At 43.1% G+C, this 23,707-nt stretch overlaps 1 long non-coding RNA gene across 1 annotated transcript in view; it reads left to right on the forward strand.

Annotated features, from left to right (window-relative positions):
- The first annotated feature begins 322 nt into the window (after positions 1-322).
- Positions 323-23,707, forward strand: part of LOC134599255 (uncharacterized) — a 54,288-nt gene continuing 30,903 nt past the window's right edge. Inside the window, exon 1 of the long non-coding RNA XR_010090342.1 lies at positions 323-441. This is a non-coding gene — a long non-coding RNA (uncharacterized LOC134599255). The remainder of the gene's footprint in view (positions 442-23,707) is intronic.

The raw sequence follows: 23,707 nt of genomic DNA on the forward strand, positions 1-23,707 counted from the left end.
ACCTTATGGAATCTGGTAAAATGTTCTGTCACTAAGAGGTTAATAACCTGGCTATATAACTTGTATAAAAGTCTAAATAAAGTCCAAAATATGGCTTCATAGAAACTACATGCAAGTGTTAAAAATCAGGCTTTCACATGGCTGAGATCAAAGGGGGATCTCACTGGGCTCTGCTTTGCTGTAAGTAGTTTGCATTGTAACACAATCTTTCTGAGTGGCCTTCTGCCAGCAGTGAGGTGGTTAAAAGCTTGTCTTAGAGCAGGGTGGGACTACACTGCCACTGCAGCCACGTCAGCTTTCACCCTTCTGTGTGCTAATAAAGTTATACCGCATTGAATATCTCCAGCACGGTCGCTCTGGCTCTCGGGAGTTGTAGTCTTCCTTCCCTCTGTATAGTGGTTCTTCTAATGGGCTGCTTGCTGGGACCCAGCTGAGCTGAAGGTAAGATCCAGCATTGGAGTGAGGTTCTGGCTGGCAGTGTGCAGCTGCTGGAGCTGTGTGTGTTTCACCCAGTGTGTTCCTGTGCCTGTGTGTAGATGGCTGTGCTCTGGAGCCCTGTGCTGAGCTCTAAGTTCAGGGGAATTGTGCTTCTGTCGGGCTGTGCATTTAGGATTTCCTGGCTGGCTGGGCATGGAGCTCACACACTTTTTGCTGTGTGTGCAGTCACTGATCCTCTCCTTATATTGAGGGTCAGCACATTCAGACAGACATGCTGCAGATCTACTCTGTGAGCTGGCTGAATGGCTGGCTGCAGCTCGCAGAGTTTAGGGAAACTTATTTGGGAGCCACCCCACTCACTGCTACTACTCCAGCCCCCCCTCGCTCATTGCTACTACTCCAGCCCCCCCTCGCTCATTGCTACTACTCCAGCCCCCCCTCGCTCATTGCTACTACTCCAGCCCCCCCTCGCTCATTGCTACTACTCCAGCCCCCCCCTCGCTCACTGCTACTACTCCAGCCCCCCCCTCGCTCATTGCTACTACTCCAGCCCCCCCCTCGCTCATTGCTACTACTCCAGCCCCCCCCTCGCTCACTGCTACTACTCCAGCCCCCCCCCCCCCCTCGCTCACTGCTACTACTCCAGCCCCCCCTCGCTCATTGCTACTACTCCAGCCCCCCCTCGCTCATTGCTACTACTCCAGCCCCCCTCGCTCATTGCTACTACTCCAGCCCCCCTCGCTCATTGCTACTACTCCAGCCCCCCCTCGCTCACTGCTACTACTCCAGCCCCCCCCCCTCGCTCATTGCTACTACTCCAGCCCCCCCCCCACTCACTGCTTCTACTCCAGCCCCTCACTCACTGCTTCTACTCCAGCCCCTCACTCACTGCTTCTACTCCAGCCCCTTCACTCACTGCTTCTACTCCAGCCCCTTCACTCACTGCTTCTACTCCAGCCCCTTCACTCACTGCTTCTACTCCAGCCCCTTCACTCACTGCTTCTACTCCAGCCCCTTCACTCACTGCTTCTACTCCAGCCCCTTCACTCACTGCTTCTACTCCAGCCCCTTCACTCACTGCTTCTACTCCAGCCCCTCCAGCCCTTCACTCACTGCTTCTACTCCAGCCCTTCACTCACTGCTTCTACTCCAGCCCTTCACTCACTGCTTCTACTCCAGCCCCTCCACCCCTTCACTCACTGCTTCTACTCCAGCCCTTCACTCACTGCTTCTACTCCAGTGCCTCCCCACTTGCCCCCCTACTCACTGCTTCTACTCCAGTGCCCCAACACACAGCATCTGCCCTGCTTTCACTTACTGTTTATGCTGTTTCCCCACTCACTGTTTTTGCCTTGTGCCCCCACTCACTGCTTCTACTCCTGTACCCTTACTGCTTCTCTCATGAATTTCATCACTCACTGCTTCTACTGTGTCCCCACTCATTGATTCTGCTGTACCCCTACTTACTGCTTCTGTCCTGACTTCCTCAACTCACTGGTTCTATTCAGTAACCTCACTCACTGCTTCTATTCATTAACCTCACTCACTGCTTCTATTCAGTAACCTCACTCACTGCTTCTATTCAGTAACCTCACTCACTGCTTCTGTTCAGTACCCCACACTCACTGCTTCTGTTCAGTACCCCACACTCACTGCTTCTGTTCAGTACCCCACACTCACTGCTTCTACTCCTGTGCTCACCCCCCACCCACTCACTGCTTCTACTCCTGTGCTCACCCCCCACCCACTCACTGCTTCTACTCCTGTGCTCACCCCCACCCACTCACTGCTTCTACGCCTGTGCTCACCCCCACCCACTCACTGCTTCTACGCCTGTGCTCACCCCCACCCACTCACTGCTTCTACGCCTGTGCTCACCCCCACCCACTCACTGCTTCTACGCCTGTGCTCACCCCCACCCACTCACTGCTTCTACGCCTGTGCTCACCCCCACCCACTCACTGCTTCTACGCCTGTGCTCACCCCCACCCACTCACTGCTTCTACGCCTGTGCTCACCCCCACCCACTCACTGCTTCTACGCCTGTGCTCACCCCCACCCACTCACTGCTTCTACGCCTGTGCTCACCCCCACCCACTCACTGCTTCTACGCCTGTGCTCACCCCCACCCACTCACTGCTTCTACGCCTGTGCTCACCCCCCCACCCACTCACTGCTTCTACTCCTGTGCTCCCCCCCACCCACTCACTGCTTCTACTCCTGTGCTCCCCCCACCCACTCACTGCTTCTACTCCTGTGCTCCCCCCCACCCACTCACTGCTTCTACTCCTGTGCTCCCCCCCACCCACTCACTGCTTCTACTCCTGTGCTCCCCCCACCCACTCACTGCTTCTACTCCTGTGCTCCCCCACCCACTCACTGCTTCTACTCCTGTGCTCCCCCCACCCACTCACTGCTTCTACTCCTGTGCTCCCCCCACCCACTCACTGCTTCTACTCCTGTGCTCCCCCCACCCACTCACTGCTTCTACTCCTGTGCTCCCCCCACCCACTCACTGCTTCTATTCCTGTGCTCCCCCCACCCACTCACTGCTTCTACTCCTGTGCTCCCCCTCCCACTCACTGCTTCTACTCCTGTGCTCCCCCCTCCCACTCACTGCTTCTACTCCTGTGTTCCCCCCTCCCACTCACTGCTTCTACTCCTGTGTTCCCCACCCACTCACTCACTGCTTCTACTCCTGTGCTCCCCCCACCCACTCACTGCTTCTACTCCTGTGCCCTGCGCCGCTCACTGCGCGTGCCCTGTGCCCCCCTCTGCGCCGCTCACTGCGCGTGCCCTGCGCCGCCCTCTGCACTTACTACTTCTGCCCTGAGTTCCCCCTCTGTCCTGTTCTGTTTCTACTCTGTTCTCACTCACTTCTTATACTTTCTGCGCCCACTCTCGTTAATACACATCCTAGTAGATGCTACATTGTATCCCGAGACGTACCTATTGTGACTGTCTGTTTTTATGTTGGTGCCAAACTCTGCTTTAAATTATTAACCCTACAATCTTTAGAGGATGTGTCTGTGGGCTCCCTAACAGGTGAGAGTCTAGAATTGAACAGATTGAATTGAAAGAAATTATGATTGTCCATTCCTTATATTACAAATCATACCAGCAGCCTCCTTTACATCGATCGCTGAACGGACCGGACACACATGCATTATGCTTTTGGGCTGGGGATTTATAGGGATTTTTAAAAAAATTTATTTGCATACAGTTCTAATTATTTGTCACATGCTTTGGATGCTACAGGAATGACCTTAATCTTTTACATTTTTATAATTCAATAACAATCTAGGTTAGGGTTTAGATTAATTGCTGCTAATGGTATTTAATAAGAATATACTATTTTTTAAGAGTGATTTTTACAGGTACAATTAGCCGTGGTAAACAATTTGAAAAGTGTTGTGAAACCCTAGTCCGGGTGTAGACAACCTTGGACACTCCAGATGTTATGGACTACATCTACCTTGATAATTTGCCAACGTTATGGGTGTAAGTGCAATATGGGAGATGTAGCTCACAACATCTGGATTGCCAAAAATTGCCTATCTCTGACCTTTTCCATAAGATAATGGCTTGTTTTCCATGTGTCAGTTTTAATGCTAATTAATACACGATATAGCCAAAGGTGATGCGCTATATGGCAAAATGTAGACACCTGACCACCACACCATGTTGGAGAAGAACCATTCCAATGCCATCAGCATCGACAGTATTTTGGATTATATCTGTGGACATTTGCGACCATTTAGTCAAGATCATTTGTAAGGTCAGGCACTGTTTGGGTAGAAGGTCTGGCTTGCAATCTGTATTCCAATTCGTCCCAAAGTTGTTTGGTCAAGGGCAAGACACTGTGCAGGCATCTTGAGTTCCTCCTGGCCAAACTTGTCAGACCATGTATTTATGGATGTTGCTTAGTGCACAGGGGCACAGTCATGCTGGAAGAGGAATGCATCTTCCAAAATTGTTGCCATAAAGTTGGAGCCACACAGTTGTCTAAAATGTCTTTGTATCCTGTAGAATTGAAGGAACACATTGCATTGCTTTAGTAGATCTAACTCCAAATAAATCATGCACGTCTTTATTTTCCATATTTATTTTCTTTGGATCTGTATGGAAGGAAAAAATCAGTTTGCAAAAGTTGTAGACCTGCTGTGACACAGCTCTGTGACATGGAGGAAAGGCAGACACACTTTAGTCCAGAGCTCCTACAAGTTCCGCTAATAAAGTGGAACAAAACTTCCCAGTTGAGTCATGTCCAAGGATATGTTTCTGCCACACTGTTATTAAAATATGTGTATTTCTATCAATCATGACTCAATATCCAATATCTGGTAACAGGACTTGGCGACTCAATTACACTTTTCATGGACCATACATTTGTTGCACAGGTCAAGGGTGAGCTGGAGGCATATTTCGCCACGAATGACACAGGAGAAATAGGAGTAGACACGCTATGGCAAGCACACAAAGCGGTCCTCCGGGGCCAACTCATCAAACAGGCCAGCCGCAACAAACGGCAACGTATGAAAGCTTATACAGACACGATCACCGAACTTGCAGAGCTTACTCGCACAAACAAATTATCACCATCACACTCCACCACGAAACAAATTCTCCACATACAAGCAAACCTCAGAGATATGGAATTAGCTAAAACAACTTACCTATTGAAAAGAATGAAACATAAATTCTTTAAAGAAGGTAATAGAGCAGGCAAGATTCTGGCGGCCCAATTGAAGTCGCGAACAATGAAGTCTAAAATAGCATTTGTACACGACAAAGAGGGATGAAAACTCACTAATCCGCAAGACGTAGTGGAGGAATTCGGTAGATATTATAGCGACTTATACAATTTAGCCCACAATAACGACTCACTCTCCCAGACAAGCAGACATAGATGCTTTCCTTCACAATATACGCCTACCCACCCTCATGTTGACACAACCGTTTCAAACCCAAGAAATTCTAGACACGATCAACCAGTTGCCAAAACAAAAATCACCTGGACCTGACGGATTCACTAATCTATATTGCCAAACATTTTAAAGCATTTTAGCACCACACATGGCCAACCTATTTAATCGCTGCTTTAAAACAGGCAATATGCCCGCAGATATGCTGAGGGCACACATATCAACACTGCCGAAACCAGGGAAACCCCCAACCCACTGTGCAAATTTTAGACCTATTTCTCTCTTGAATTGCGATACAAAAATCTATGCCAAACTGATAGCGAACAGGTTAGCACCGATACTACTGAGAATGATAAACAACGATCAATCAGGATTTATAAAAGGTAGACAGGGATCAGACAATACTAGGAAACTTTTGAACATACTCTCCCACATAGAAGAGAGAGGCACAGAAAGCCTTCTGTTGGCCCTAGATGCCGAAAAGGCATTTGATAGGCTCCACTGGGCGTATATGTCTTCAGTGTTAACTAAATACAAATTCCCACCGGGGTTAATCCAGGGGATCATGTCACTATACAATAATCCATCTGCCCAGGTTTCCCAATCAGGCTTTCTCTCAACATCCTTTACCCTCACCACTGGAACTCGTCAGGGGTGCCCCCTATCCCCCTTCCTATACATACTCGCATTGGAACCACTAGCCGAAAAAATTAGACAAGACCCAATCATCACGGGCATCCAAATCAATACCGTATGACCATGTTTGCAGATGACATCCTACTATCCCTGGGCAATCCGGAGTCATCTTTACCACGACTTATGACTCTATTACACGAATTCGGACTCATTTCATATTATAAACTAAACACCACTAAAACACAGGCTTTACCACTACATCTACCCACAGCACGCATACAACAATTAGGCGTCACATTTCAATTTGATTGGAGACAGAAACACATCACATACTTGGGAGTGAAATTGGCTCTACACACGCCGACAATAGTGTCCCTCAACTATGGTCCTCTCAACACACTTGCATCTCCAGCTTTCAGAAATGGAAACAGGTTAAACTATCTTGGTTGGGCAGGCTCCACACGATTAAAATGGTGTTGCTACCTAAAATGTTGTACATATTTCGAATGCTGCCTCTGCAGGTCCCGCCATGCTTCTTTAAATCACTACAAACTACCTTGAACAGGTTTATATGGAACGGTAAAAAACCTCGACTGCCTCTTTCCTTACTCCAGATTACTCAGATGGCAGGGGGTTTAGGCCTCCCGAAAATAAGCACATATTGCGAAGTAGCCATTCTTGAATCTGCAATACGCCTTCATGCTCCTCAGCGTACATTCCAATGGGTCGATATGGAAAGAGAGAGAGTTTCTACATCATCCCTGAAGAATATTATGTGGTCACCGAAGATATTTAGGAAAAAAGGGTTGTCATTGTACCCTACCACGTCACTAACAGTAAAGATTTTGGATAAATTCCTTGCCGCTAAAATTGAAAAAGGGAAATATAGTGCACATGCCCCTTTGGAGGCGATAGAATAAATTTCACCGTGGCTCTCACTAAAACCCTGGACGTCACACGGCATCATTTGCATTAGGGACGTATGTTCCCAGACTAAGATCCTGGCTTTCCCGGAATTGCAGGAGAAATATAAGCTACCAAACTCTCTTATCTTTCCATACCTTCAATTGAAAAGCATCATACAAGACAAAGTAACTCTGCAAAATCAGACACCAAAGCCACAAGAGACCAATGCAACGTCCCTTATCGAGAGATGTCACTCGGCCCCCACTAAACCTAAGTCTTTATCCCTATGTTATAAAACCCTCCTAGGCACTCTACCACCCAGATCCTTCAATTATGCGATCCAATGGGAAAAAGAGGGCCTGTCTGGACTTTCAAACGACGAATGGCTGTGAGCACTCAATGCACTTCAAGGCCTCACATCCTGTTTTTCCCATGTTGAAGCTCACAAAAAGGTAATCTACAGATGGTACCTCACCCCACAACGGCTGCAGCAGATTTACCCCGAAGCAAACCCTGACTGTTGGAGATGCAGATCACATGTAGGAACGATGATGCACTTGTGGTGGGACTGCAAAGGAATCAGACCCTTGTGGGAACGAGTTCAAGCTATTATAAGAGCAATATTACCTAACACACAACCTCTCACACCACGAGAGGGCCTTCTGTTGCTATTCCCAACTATATGGAACATAGAAGCGAGGAAAGCTATTTCAATTATCATTTTAGCAGCAAGAAACCTTCTAGCTAGACACTGGAAAACGATCTATTGCCCCTCATACAAAGAACTGTCTGACAAGATCTTCCAGTTCTATAGATACGAAACGCTCTCCACGACTCCCATGTGTCAACAAAAAAAATAGAACAGCTGTGGGGACCTTGGCTTACACACCGAGGTAAAGCGAAGAAATTGTCAACGACTCGCGTAGATAGGATGGGGTGCGTACACTTAGGCCACATGGAGAGGGCAAGGGTTAATAAGAACAGGTAATATAACGGATGTCCCGGCTATACAAAAAATCATATAGCATACCTATAACACAGCGGCAGACTATTTTCCCTCCTCCAGCTATTTTTTTACAGTAGGCTCTAATTTGCAGTTCAGTAAGTAGCATTCTTCTAGCACAGGGATAGGCAACCTTCGGCACTCCAGATGTTGTGAACAACATCCCCCATAATGCTCTTGCACCCAAAATGCTGGCAAAGCTTAATGATAGGTGTAGTCCAAAACATCTGGAGTGCCAAAGGTTGCCTATGCCTGTTCTAGCATCTACCAAAGATCTACATCGCTTTACACCACCCTGTCCAACACATAGTGGTGCACTTGTTGATGTAAGGCTTGTGTACAGGCGTTCAGCCATGGAAACACTTTTCCTGAAGCTCTTGGAGCACAAGTCCTATCTGATGATGCTGCTTCCAGAGGTAGTTTGGAATTCTGTAGTGAGTGATGAAACATATGGTACGGTATGGTACCAACGTTCTGTATGTATGCGTGATCTACCACTTCCTGGCTGGGATGTTGTTGCTCCCAGATGCTTCCATATCCCGATAATAGCACTTATAGTTAACTGGTAAAGGAATTTTTTTACGAAGTGACTTGTGGCAAAGGTAGCATTGTAGGACAATGCATAAAGTCTCCAAACTCTTTACTCTGACCTATCCTATTGCCAATGTTTGTCCATGAAGATTCCATGTCTCTGTGCTGTGTTTTATGCACTTTTGAGCATGGTTGAGGCTGAAACACTTGAACTCAGTAATTGGTTCAAGTGCCCAGTACTCTTGGACAATGAACGCGTGATGACCTATGAAAACATATATGTCAATATCCAGTAATCTGAAAAGTGTAATCAAAATGTAGTAACCCAACATTGTGGATTAAAGGGTTACACTAGAAAAAAAAAAAACAGTGTTTTAAAAAACAAACAAACACTGGTTTTTGGTTAGAGTAACAGTTATTGGCATCGCCCTTTTACGTAAATGATAAAAATAAATAAATGAAAGAGAGGAAATTTTATAAGCAGTCCCACACCAAGTGCTCCCTGCTACAAGATCCATCTCTGGGGACTTTACTGGAGATCCCAGATGATCGGTGAACCGGTCATGGTTTTTTGGATTAACACTCTAAATCAAAATGTACACCTTTTCTGACAAACGACAATTCATTACTTTTTTTCCTTAACACATATTATTATTTTTTTTTTTTTTTAACAGATTAGTTTTCGCTAAATGTTAGAGGTGAAACTGATCAATACTTTTTATATGCTGTCTCTTCCTATATCTGCGACCTAGTTTTTGTTACGTTGTGGAATTATCTCTTCTAAATACAGTTTTTAAAAAAATAATTTTCTTTTTTTTCTTTCTTTCTATAATAGGAAATATAAATGTGTTTGTTTGTTTTTTATTTCAGGGTTTAGAGTAGAACGATTTATCAGTTTAAATACATGTAAAAACCATATACTTATTCCACTGATTACGTCATTGGAAAACGGAATGTTGGTAGGTAGCATTTGAAAACTGCAATTGGTATCTTCTATCAGATGTAAAATATTTTGTGATTCTTTTGATCTTTTATTTAAAGCAGCATATAATGTCCCTATCTATTAACTAATATTAAGGAGATGTTCTGCATATCGTGTTCCTATCTATTAACCAGCCCTTTGCCAGTGGACGGCATAAGATGTGCCATGATACTGGATAATATATATCATCATTTTATGGACACGGATATTTACACGGTCTCCGTATATTTTGGCAGGATTCTTCGTTTCAACACTCCTGCACATAATCCTTTCAAGTTACCTTTTAGGCTGCCAGTCTCATTGTTTGCAGATATCCTGCTGGGAGTCTTGTACAGTATATTATACCAATTGGTCACATTTTTAGAGTGGTTTAAAAAAAAAAAAAAAAATCAAAAAAAAATCAATGTTCTTTCCTATTTATTGCTATTTTATTATTCAACATTTTTATTTTTTATTAAAGATAATTTTTACTCTCATTTAGATCTCACTTGCCCTTGCAATTATTAACATTTTCCATTCCTGGATTGAAAAGGGAACAGTAGAATGCATTTTCAACTTGCATTTTTATTTTATTTTATTTTATTTTTTTAATCAGTAGGTTTTATTTGCTTGCTGTATGAAGGATTTGTTCTATGTAATGCAATAGGTATAATCATGCTGTACCCTGACCGCTTAGTTATTATTATTTAAAGTAATACAGTTTGGGCAGCTTGCCAACATGCTTAGTACATTTATCTCTATGGTCTGATAAAGGCTATATTTTATCAGATAAATGGTCATTTCTATTTATTTCCTTAGTATTAAATGTACTGTGCATCGGGGTCTTTGTCATTTTTGCATTTGACTGAGAGAGGAAGGCTGATGGAACTAATTGATATTTTGTATCAACCCAGCCATACAGGAATACACATTTATGTGAATTTCAAGCCACAAACTTGCTACCTTTCAAATCAATGGTAACATAGTAAGCTAACTGTAATACTTTGATGTTAGAGATACAAAAACTGTGGAACTGTCTGTAGTGTGTGTGTGTATATTATTTATATATATATTGTCGTGGTTTCTGACCAACATCTTCAATATGTTGCATTGTTGAAAGGGTCTTTGGAGAAGTATTTTTGTATCTAAGAAAAAAATGTTGTTGTTTTTCCCAAAAACATCTGTTTCTTTCTGTAAGTATTTCTGTGTAATATTTTCACTTACCCCTTAGCTTCCCGAAACAGATGAAAAAATTATCTGTGCTGGTTAGTATAGCAGGCAGCCCCTCCTACCATATAGCAATGTGCTATGTTTGGTCACATTGCTTCCAATTTAAAGTCCAGTGCCCTGCTTGAAAGGACACTATAGGCACCCAGACCACTTCACCTCACTGAAGAGGTCTGGGTGCAATGCCCCTTTCCTCCATTAGTCCTGCAATGTAAGGCATTGCAGTTTTAAATAAGCTGCAATGTTTACTTTGCTGTACTAAGACTGTTTACCAGGCAGCTGCTAGAGGTGATTACTAGAGGTTCATAGTCAAGCAGTGCATGAGGACATCCATCGTCCGGGAAAACCCAGTAAGAAAGCATTGAGGCAATGTTTTTCTATAGGCGGTGCCTAAATCTGCACATTAGCTTTACATTGCTGGGAGGACGCTTTACATTGCTGGGAGGGGAAGGGGCCGAGGAAGACGTTCGTGTTGGTGATACATCGTTGTGTCCCTAACACTACAGTGGTTCTTGTAAAGTTAAAGTGTTGCCAAATATGCCGGCAGAGAGTACTGTTTGTGAGAAAGATCTATAATTGTTAGGTAATTTAAGTTTGGTGTCAGAGAGTAAAGCCTGTGTGCAGTGCTGGATTAGGGGTTTCTTGGGCCTGACTACAAACTTTGAATGTAAGATTGTCGCATCTTGTTCATATGAGCCTGACTGCAGTCTTTTCATCTGTATGTAAAACATCCACACTGTATTTATAAATTGGGCATTTTAAAGGATCACTATAGTGTCAGGGAAAACAAACTCGTTTTCCTGACACTATATCATCCTTGGCGCTGAATGGGGTTAAAACCCCTTCAGCCACTTACCTTAATCCAGTCCCAGGCTCCCTCGGCGCTAGTGACCTCTCCTCCCCCGCTGACGTCAGCTCCTGAGGGGAGCCGAATGCGCATGCGCAGCAAGAGGCGCGCGGGCATTCAAACAGTACATAGGAAAGCATTTCTCTATGATTTCCAATGGACGTTCTGTGCGCTGGATGTGATTTTCGCAATATTGGTATCTGCCTATAAAGATACCGATAATACAGACCAGGACCGCTGGACCCATGACAAGCTGGCTGTCCTGGGGGGCCCGCAGCAGGCTCTTACTTACCTTCCCAGCAGCTCACTTCAGCTCCCCTGTGTAAATCTCCGAGACCCGTGGTCATCGGAGCGTTGCCACGGGTTACCATGGCAACATTCCGCGCAGCACACAGGCCGCGAGATTTAGACAGGGGAGCTGAAGGGAGCTGCTGGGAAGGTAAGTAAGAACTTGCTGGGGGCATGCCACAGGACCACCAGGGAATGCCATATCCCCCCTCCCTGGCCAAGTAAGAAGCAGGTAGGGGGGGACTAAAAAAATAAATAAAAACAATATTTAAATTAAAATAAAAAAAAATCTTTATTTTGATGTGCAGTGAGATTTCACAACAAAATGGTTAAAACAAAGGTTAACCTGCACAGAGGTATAAATGGTCAGCATGAGTGAAATACAGAATATATCCTCTACACACAATCAAACACAGATAATATCATATTCGGGATAAACTTTAGAGTTTGTAACTGCACTTTTTTGCGCCCCCCCCCCATTTTACACACATTACATACCTATACAAACACACACAAAATCTGCATTATATAAACACACTACACAACCACACTGTATTCACTATACAAACACTCTAAACAAACATACACACACTACAAAAACACATACATTGCATTCATTATATACACACTACACAAATACACACACACATATATATAATGAATGCAGAGTGTGTGTGTGTGTGTGTGTGTATATATATATATATATATATATATATACACTATGCATTCATTATACACACACTACACAAACACTATGCATTCATTATACACACACTACACAAACACTATGCATTCATTATACACACACTACACAAACACTATGCATTCATTATACACACACTACACAAACACTATGCATTCATTATACACACACTACACAAACACTATGCATTCATTATACACACACTACACAAACACTATGCATTCATTATACACACACTACACAAACACTATGCATTCATTATACACACACTACACAAACACTATGCATTCATTATACACACACTACACAAACACTATGCATTCATTATACACACACTACACAAACACTATGCATTCATTATACACACACTACACAAACACTATGCATTCATTATACACACACTACACAAACACTATGCATTCATTATACACACACTACACAAACACTATGCATTCATTATACACACACTACACAAACACTCTGCATTCACTATATACACACTCTGCATTCACTATATACACACTCTGCATTCACTATATACACACTCTGCATTCACTATATACACACTCTGCATTCACTATATACACACTCTGCATTCACTATATACACACACTGCATTCACTATACACACTACACAAACACACACACTCTGCATTCATTATATAGGCACTACACAAACACACACTACATCATTATATACACACTGCATTCACTTTACACACACCACATTTACTACACACACACTCTCTGCATTCATTATATACACACTACACAACCACTCACTGCATCCACTATACACACTACACACACACACACCGCATCCACTACAAAAAGATTTGCAAAAAAAATAATAATAAACATGTTCAGTTAACAGTAGATTTGTGTAGAAATAGTTTTAATATTTTTTTTTTAAATGGTAAATGTACAGAATATTGCTAAGCTATTGGCCTGAAAGTTCACAGATTATCGGAATCGGCTCTAAAAAAATAAATATCGGTCGATCCCTAATGTCAGATATAGATTTTGTAAATACAACCCAAAGCTAGCTTTGGCATTTCATGTCTTTTAGATGGTGTTTTAAATGTAACACAGCCAGGCCACATGAATTACGTAGGCTGGATCTCTAACACTGTTATCAAATAGAGCCCATTTAGGACCCCTAAATCGCGAGTGTAACCAGTATACATGTGTACGCCTGAAATTGAAAAACATGAGAAGCTTTCTCCTTAATCAATTAAGATATCCAGTTATACACTTCTACAATCAGGGAAGAGATCTCACTCCCTCCCCTACGAATACTTCCCCCAACTGCACTCTCTCTGCTGTTCTATGCTCATTCGCACCCGCTGCAGTGGAAGATGTCAGTACTGCTCCTGTCCTCCTGCCTCATCACATTACCTCGATCCTATTTCCTCATATCTCATCTGCACTCTGTCCCCTTCTTTTGCTCTCCCACTTACTCAAATGTTCAATCCCTCTCTTCCCTCTGGCACGTTTCCCTCACCCTTCAAACATGCAACCGTAAACCCAATGCTGAAAAAGCCCAACCTTGACCCCAACTCCCCATCCAACTACCTCCCTATCTCGCTACTACCATTTGCCTCCAGGATCCTTGAGAGAGATGTGTATGCAAGATTGACAGACTTCCTCAAATCCAACTCTCTGCTTGACCCACTTCAGTCTGGATCCGCACTCTTCACTCTGTCGAAACGGCTGTGACCAAAGTATTCAACAATTTAATCGCTGCTAAATCTCGCGGTCATTATTCTATCCTAATTCTCCTGGCTGCTTTTGAAATTGTTGGTCATCAACAGCTTCTTCTTATCATCCGTAATCTCAATGTACGGGATTATGCTCTCTCCTGGTGCTTTCTATCTCTGCCAGTGCGCTGTTTTTCTCTGGCTCTGCTTCTTCTACCAACCCCTCTATGTTGGTGTTCCCCAAGGTTCTGTCCTTGGTCCCATACTGTTCTTGACCATACTGCCTGCATTAGTAAACTCATCATCTCCTTTGGCTTCCATTATCATTTCTATGCAGATGACACGCAAATCCACCTGTCTTCTCCTGATCACTCTTCGTCCCTCTTGACTCGTGTCTCTGACTGCCTTTCTGAGATTTTTGGCTGCTCACTTCCTTAAACTCAACCTATCCAAAACAGAATTTCTGGTCTTTCCTCCACTTCCTCACTTCTTCAGGAAAGCGTATCAATGAAACTGTTAACAGCTTTACATCCCCGCACCCTGATTCCTCTCCTGCAACTGTCAAACATAACCTACTTAGCCCTCAGTAAATACTTTTCTAGAAATCTACTTATCTACCCTACATTTATCCTTTTGTATCTTACAATATTTGGGGGTCTTTTTTGCACTGCTCAAAAAAAAAAACGAATGGAAATTTAGGGTGCTCAAGTCTGGCTTAACCACACAGATATCGTAGAATTTTAGATTGGCACCATAACCACTACAGCCAGTTGCAGTTTTTATAATTACTTCCCTATCTCCGTCCCATTGCTAAAAAATAAAAGTGGATGGGATACATTGGCCCTCCTGTCTGCAGACACTCTTTGGCAAAAATAGCTTTTTCTAAAGTTGGGGAAGGTAACCGTTTTTATACATCTAGAGCGGATGGGGGAACTTACCAGTAAGTGATATCTCTAAAGGAGGTCTGGACTGCATTCTGCATTCTAAACTGTGATGGCAGGCCTGTACAGTCACCACTTTGAGCTGTAGATTAAATTGTGCTTGACAGTGACATTTGGCATCCCAAACAATCATGACACAATAATTCCATCATCAGGCATGCGTTACAAACTATTAGGTATTTTGGGTCTAGTTAATATCCCATCCCTTCATTGTAAGATACTTGTCCTTATTTACCAACTATAATACACACCCACAAATACACAATTTACAACAGATCAAACGTTTCATGCGTTCCCTTTTACTGTGTGTTATCCTTGATTTTGGGATGTTTTGTTTTAACCTTTGCTTTTTCTGTAAAGCGCTGCCGAATTTGCTGGTGCTATCATAATAATAATAGAAATTTAGCGCATCATCTAGGAAGCCGCTCGAATATATAAATTTAAATGTCTTTATGAACACAATTCTCTGAGTTGTTTGAAGCCTGCAGTTGCGTAAGTGAAATAATTTTAGCGTTTGGTCATTTTAATGGGAGTTTAACCGTCTTAATAAACTGTTTTGCAGAGCCCTGACTTCGCAGCTCCCTTTAGCACTTAAAGCTAAATGGAATTCTCGTTGTGCTGGAAGCCTGCAGTATCTCCTCCTAACAGCTGTCCGTAGCTTGCTGGAGCAGTAAATTACTTTGCACTAGCATTTCAATTTAACCTTGATTTTTCTGTCTTGCTTTTGTTTATTGTTTTTGGTCTTTCAATCTGGAGTTTATAAACTGATATCCACAGTCTATTACTGAAATAAATGCCTTTGAAACCCAAATCTTTATATTTTGTGTAAGTTGGGTTTTGTAGTCGTTGCATGTCTAGTCCCCATAAGGCAGGGGTTCCCGATTACATTTTTCCTTTCAGATTAGAGGCAGTGCTTATACCACAGGGATATCCAATCTGGAGGGAAAAAACAGGCAGGCAAATCTCCAAACATTTTAATCCCTCCCCTAATTACCTCCTTTCCCATAAGTAGCAGCTCCTCCTGATCATCCCCAGTTCTTTGCCTGCCTTCGGCAGGGGAGGTTAGACAGGAGGTTCTCCAGGAAGTAGGTGAGAAGGGCTGAGGCTCTGGAGGCTCTGCTTCCTTGATGTCCGGTAAGTAGCGTTCAACACGCCGGCCGGCGTGGTCACTCAAAATTTATGTTGCCGTCTTTTGCCGTGCCAGGTGCCGGTATGACGAAGGACGCAGGCGTGCGTCGGCTGGGAGGTCCTGTCGGTGGAACGCACACACAGGTTGCGTTGCGTTCCACCAGGGAGTCGCAGAGCGCTATGCACATGCGCAATGCGAACCTGGATTCAGGCGCCAAATTCGAACTGGACGTTTTCGTTTGGTTACAGGACTTATATGAGCATGTACCAGCAGCAACCTCTGTTTGCCAGGAGCTCTCAGAACGGTTGTGAAGTGTGTTTCTCACCTGCCCTCCAACACACTCTCAGGCCATTTAAGGTAAGACTGTTAAGTTTTCATTTTAAATGGTTCTTAGCCTGAATCCGTAAGGAGAACATTTTGATTATTTTCCCCTTTCTTGTTTTCTTGTTTTCCCAGTATGTCTAATCCGGAAAGTATGGATAAAGTTGCTGAGAAGGGGAAATGTGCATCTAAAACCAAGCATTTAATGTGCTCTGTGTGTAGCCAACCTATGCCTGATGGTTGTAAAAAGAAACTTTGCTCAGTGTGTTCAAAAGAAGCTTCAGAGGAAGCAAAGAGAACAGAAATGTCCACTTTTCTCAGCTGGTTGCAGCAAAGTATGCAGCAAACATTTGTGGATATGCAGTCAGCTGCATTACATTCAGTCCAGGCTTCTGTTGCCCAGGATTCTCAGATGGTAAAGCATGCTAAGAAAAGACTGAGATCTTGGGAAACTTCTGATACTAGTTCGGGAACTAGTGGTTCTGAGTATGAAGATAATTCAGGCAGTGATTCCTCAGATGAGGAATTTGCCTTCCCAGATGAAGCCATTGGGAAATTGATTAAAGAAGTGCAGTGCATCTTTGATTTTGGGGAAACAGGGAAAAAGTCCAAAGTGTTTCCTTTTCACCCACAGACTAAGGAATTGATTTTGAAAGAATGGAAGTTCCCTAGTCACAAGCCGTTTATGTCTAAGCATTTTAAAACTCTTTTTTCCATAGAATCAGAGCAAGACTGTAAGCTGGATACGGTCCCTTTAGTGGACGTCCCTATAGCTCAAATAGGTAAAAAGACTACTTTACCAATTGGAGATTCAAGCGGGCTCAAGGATGTCATGGATAAACGCATGGACTCCTCTTTAAAGAAGTTGTTCATCTCTTCTGCAGCCCAAGCTAAAGCCTTGATTACGGGGTCATCCGTTGCCAAGGCCCAAAAACTTTGGTTGGAAGAACTAGAAAAGGTATATACGGGAGAAGCTAAGGAAGACCCGTTAAAGCTATTAAAAAATATCAAGATGGCGTCTGATTTTTTTTAGTGGATGCCTCTACAGAAAGCCTGAAATTGTCGGCCAAGAATATAGGTATCTCAACAGTCGCCAGGAGAGCGCTTTGGCTTAGAAATTGGTCTGCAGATGCGGCATCTAAAAATTCTCTGTGTGAACTATCTTTTGAACCAGGAAGACTTTTCGGTTCTAAGCTGGATGAGCTGTTGAAACAGATGAAGGAAGGAAGGAAAGCTTTACCAGTATCATATAGGAAGCAGTCTAGAAACCGTCACGCAGAGACACGTCCTTCATTCAGAAGTTCCTTTCGTAGAAACTATTTCAGGGGTCAACAGCAAAGAGCCTTTGATTATAGGAAGAAGGAAAGGTTTACTGCCAAGAGAAATAAAAAATTATGACGCCAGGCCGGTGGGTGGAAGGTTGAGTCACTTCCTAGAGCATTGGAAAGAGACGACATCAGATCGCTGGGTCCTTACAGTGATAGAGCACGGATACGCTCTAGAATTATCACAAGCCCCTATAAACATGTTTCTATGTTCCAGGGTTCAGTCTCTAGATATGGAACTCTCTCTGATGCGAGAAGTGTCGACTCTGTTACTAAAAAGAGTGGTGGAAGAAGTTCCTATAAAGGAAAGACATCAAGGCACCTATTCAAGACTTTTCTTGGTGCCAAAACCGGATGGTTCGTTCAGACCTATTCTAGATCTAAAAGCCGTAAACAAGCGGATTATCAAAAAGAAATTCCTCATGGAATCAGTAAAATCAGCGGCTCTGCTTATTCACCCAAAGAGTTGGTTTGCGTCCCTGGATTTGAAAGATGCCTATCTTCATGTACCCATAGCGGAATCCAGCAAAAGTTTTCTACGGTTTGCGGTGTGCTGCCAATCGGTAACCAAACATTACCAATTCAGAGCACTGCCTTTCGGCCTCTCATCAGCGCCCAGAGTATTCACAAAGCTTCTAGTAGTCGTTTCAGCTTTTCTAAGAGGTATGGGCATCGCTGTCATTCCATATTTGGACGACTGGCTGTTGATTGCAGAGTCCCAGGTTCAACTACAGTTAGATCTGGGGACAGCCATCAAATCGCTGGAAAAGCATGGCTGGCTAATAAATTTCAACAAATCGGAACTAGTGCCAGTTCAAAGGATCCAGTTCTTGGGTCTAATTTTGGATTCTATCGCAATGAAGTTATTTCTGCCAGAAGAAAAGAAACTAAAGATCAAGCGGTTAATCCGGAATCTCAGAGTAAAAAGTGTGTTTTCAATCAGAGAAGCCATGTGCTTGCTGGGTCTATTTACAGCCTCAATTCCGGCAGTCGGTTGGGCAAAAGCCAGAATGAGACCTCTACAAAGAAACATTCTGCTAGTCTGGAATCGACAGGAACTCGGCCTAGATGGGCTGATGAGGTTCAACAATCTAACTTTGAAAAGTCTGCAGTGGTGGACATCTTCTCGATTCCTCCACGAGGGTCTGTCATTCCGGATGAAGTCCTTCACTATCATAACAACAGACGCCTCTGCGCTGGGCTGGGGGGCCCATCTGGGAGACATAAAGAAGCAGGGGTCCTGGCAAGAGAAGGATATGAGAAGTTCCTCGAACTTCAGGGAATTAAAGGCCGTATGGATGGCACTCTTGGCGTTTCAGTTTCTCATCAAAAATCGACATATTCAAATTCGGTCAGACAATCGTACGACAGTGGCATATTTGAACAAACAGGGAGGTACGAGATCAACAAGATTAGAAAGCCTGTGTTCAAGGATCATGCTGTGGGCAGAAGTGCACCTTATGTCCATCTCTGCAGTTCACATTTTAGGAAAATTCAATGTGGTGGCAGATGCCCTGAGCAGGCATCATTTGAAACAAGCAGATTGGTCCCTGTCATGCAGAACTTTCAATTTCATCACAGACCGCTTCGGTGTTCCAGAGATAGACCTGATGGCATCCAGAATGAACAGGAAGACAAGACGATTTGCGTCCCTAAATCCAGCAGACAGGCCGGATTTCATAGATGCCCTGTCAGTTCCATGGAAGTTCAACCTGGCTTATATCTTTCCGCCAGTAGTGCTTATTCCCAGAATACTTCAAAAAGTAAGGCTGGAAAATGTAAGAATTATCCTAATCCTTCCATGGTGGCCGAGAAGAAGTTGGTTCTCGGTTCTCCTGAACTTTCCGGGGGCCACCTTTTGGAAGTTGCCGCTTTCAGGAGAAATTCTAGAGGACGCCATGGTGCCTCTTCCGACCCTTCGGAAGTTCCAGTTGACGGCTTGGTTTCTGAATTCCAGATTTTAGAGAGCAAAGGTCTGGATCCTGAAGTGATAAAGATCCTGTTGGCAACTAACAAGGAATCGACGTCTAAGATCTACACTAGAATTTGGAAGATATTTTGTCAGTGGTGTTGTAGGTTTAAAGTCAACCCGGTTTCCGCGTCCATTCAGAAGATCCTAAGTTTCCTTCAGATGGGATTTGCAAAAGGCCTTAAACCTGCATCGTTGAAATTACAAGTTTCTGCTATCAGTTTCTTCTCCCTCAGATGCCTGGCCTCAAATGTTCTGATTTCTAGGTTCTTCAGAGCTCTGACTCGTTTGGTGCCCTATGTTAGGGAAACCTGTCCTCCCTGGGATCTAAACTTAGTCCTTTCCGCGCTTTGTGAGCCGCCCTTTGAACCATTGGAGGAAGCTTCCCTAAAGCTCATTTCATTGAAAACTGTTTTTTTGGTGGCTATTACATCTGCTAAAAGAGTATGTGAGATCCAAGCTCTTCGGGCAAATTTTCCTTTTTTAGTTTTTCATCAGGACAAGGTGGTTCTAAAGCTCGATCCTTCATTCAGCCCGAAAGTTTTTTCTGTTTCAAATGTTAACCAGGAAGTGGTCTTACCAACTTTTTGTCAGAATCCATCTAATGCCTTGGAAAGCAAATTTCACTGCCTAGACGTAAAGAGATGTCTTTTGCAATATCTAAAAGCGACAGAATCCTTCAGGAAGGATAACAGTCTTTTTGTATTATTCAAGGGCACAAGGAAAGGCATGAAAGTTTCGAAGAGTTCTCTGGCTAGATGGCTGAAGGATTGTATTCAGTTGGCGTATTCCAAGAATGGCATGGATCATGCAGGCCCTTTAAAGGCCCATTCTACTAGAGCTGTTTCAACGTCCTGGGCTCTGCGAGCAGCTGCTTCTCCTTCGCAGATTTGTTCAGCGGCTACGTGGTCCTCTCTCCATACTTTCTCAAGACACTACAAGTTGGACATACTGGCCTCGGAGGATGCAGCTTTTGGGCGCAAGGTGCTTCAAGCAGTAGTGAAATGAACCCGCCCTCTGGATCTGCTTTATTATATCCCTGTGGTATAAGCACTGCCTCTAATCTGAAAGGAAAAACATAAATTTTACTTACTGAAAATTTCTTTTTCCTGAAGATTAGAGGCAGTGCTACAATTCCCGCCCCTTTTTTTCTAATAAACTAAGTAATTTTGCAGCTATTTGGCTTATGTATTGTCTGGGGATGATCAGGAGGAGCTGCTACTTATGGGAAAGGAGGTAATTAGGGGAGGGATTAAAATGTTTGGAGATTTGCCTGCCTGTTTTTTCCCTCCAGATTGGATATCCCTGTGGTATAAGCACTGCCTCTAATCTTCAGGAAAAAGAAATTTTCGGTAAGTAAAATTTATGTTTTCCCGTGAAACTCTTTGGCATAGTGTACCAACATTGTTGAACCCTAAATAATGTCTTTGCGTCGTAGCACACACCTTTTTAAAGAGCAGAGTGTAATGTTTTAGTGTTTTGGCAAATTATTTTTTACATCTGCTTTAATTAGAAGCAGAATAATTTTATTTTGAATAGCATGATTTCTAATGAAGTTTCAAAAACAAACAAAACCCAACCCACGTAAATTGGGGCAAAAGTGTGATATACAAATATTTTCAGCAGCACACTTTTTTTTTTTTTTTTTTTTTTTTAACCAGCACAATCTGACTCTAAGAATAATAAAAACTATCCTCCGATACCACATTGGGTGCTAATATAAAGAAGAGCACAAAAAAACAAATAATTTTCCTAACATGTGAAGCCAGATTGGGCACAATACTGACTGAAGAATAGCTGAGCCTCAAAGAATAAAGATGTTTCCTGCGAGCGACCGTGCTCTATCAATGCTCGCAACTGAGTGAGTCTGAAATGGCCGATGGTGGGAATAAGGTCTCTGCTGTGTCCGACTTCCAGCGCGATGCGGCGGCCATGTTGGATGTGGCAAAATTATGGCAAAAACAAAGTGTTTTTTTTTTTTTTTTTTTTTTTTTTCGTGGAACCCCTGGGTTTGGCAGAACACAAACTGGGAAACTCTGCCACAGGGTATTGCCTGTAAATTTATTTACCACTCCTCTGTAATTGGCATGTAGGTGTGCAATACTGAACTGTGTATGTAATCTTCTTACAGATAGATTGTAACACGTTTTAGTCTTATCTTGTTAACTTAAAGGAACACTTTGGGCAACATAAATATTTAATCTCAAAGAAAATAAAAGTAATCATGGTGCCCGGAGGTCCTGGATGCCTTCTTAAGGTGCCAAGCCGTCTGAAGTTTCTAAGTTGTAGAAACCATGTAGAGTAAAGTTTAAAGCTGTTACAATGCATAAGGAATGAGTCATGATAGGAGTATTAGATTGGGGTCCCATGCATTATTTAATGAAAAATTGTTTAGAATATTTTGAGCAGACTATTGGGCTTCACCGATAACAAAGCAATGTCCAAAGTCCTGACTAAGTTTGCGCAATATGCGAGCCATTCAACTTCATTGTCACTAAGTCTCAGGCAGGTAAGGCATCTGAGTGAGACTCTGAGGGACCCAGGAGTGTTGAGAGCTAGTTAATAGAGCAGATAGGCCAGGGTGTCAGGGACTAATGAAAGTATTTACAAAAATTGGGCAGGCCTAGATGGGCCAAATGGTTCTTATCTGCCGTTACATTCTATGTCTCTATGGTATAGTAATCCCTGACACAAGGTTTGTTGTCTTAAACTTGTATATATTTACTAACCTGCACATTGTACTTGCCTGTCCTCTCAAGAATAATGCATTCTGCATCATACAAAGGACTGGCTTCATCACAGCGAAGATCAAATGTGTGGCAGCAAATAAAATATCACTGTTCACCCCCTAACAGTTTTGTCTAATGTATAAGCAGGGGTAGGCAACTTTTGGCACTCCAGATGTTGTGGACTACATATCCCCCATAATGCTGCTTTTGCACCCATAATGCTGGCAAAGCATCATTGGGACTGTAGTCCAAAACATCTGCAGTGCCGAAGGTTGCCTATGCATGGTACAGAGGAAATTGATAAGATATTACAGAGGAACTGTTATTTCTGATATTTTTTGCACTGACCAATAAAGTTGGTTGTAGACTGGCTTCATATACATGTTAATCAGTTGGTATTCTATGATATGTGCAAGTACATGCATAAAGACCATGAATGGGATCATGGGAAGCATGTAAAGCAAGCATGACATTATTGGAAGATGTTGCTCTACACAGGTTTCTCCAAACTCTGGAGCTCCAGATGTTTTTGAACTACAACTCCCATGACTATCTCTTTCATTCAAAGAAGAATCATGGAAGTTTTAGTTCAGCAACATCTGGAGGCCAGAGTTTTTGGAGAACCCTGCGTTCAACACATAGTCTGGCACTACAGGAATATCTTTCCATTACGCAGATGTCCTGCAGGGGAAAGTGTGTTTTTATACTTATGTCTGCGCAAACCTCTCCCCATTTAACACTTTAATAACGTTTACTGAGGTTAGTGAAAACTGAATTGTCAACTCAAAGAAAACTTTTGTTTTATAGAACAGGAGTTGCTTTATACAACAATATCTTTTAGAGCAAAGTCACTTTGTTTTCTTTCCTTCTGAGATTTTTGCAGTTTGCGGTCCCCTCCAACACCCCTCTGTTTATGTAGTTTTGGCATTGCTAATTTCTGATCATGTATTCTACGAAAGAAGTCTAGTAAGGATAACGTGTATTTCTATTTTTCGCAATGCTTCCAAAGCACGCTACGAATACAGTCTTTATTTATTAACAAGTCCATTGCTTGTAGCTTTTCTATTAGAGCCTGCCTGGGGATTTGCATGCTCTAGTGATGTTGTAAGCTCTAGATGTGCGAACGTC

The sequence above is a fragment of the Pelobates fuscus genome, chromosome 1, assembly GCF_036172605.1.
Source record: "Pelobates fuscus isolate aPelFus1 chromosome 1, aPelFus1.pri, whole genome shotgun sequence".
NCBI lineage: Eukaryota > Metazoa > Chordata > Amphibia > Anura > Pelobatidae > Pelobates > Pelobates fuscus.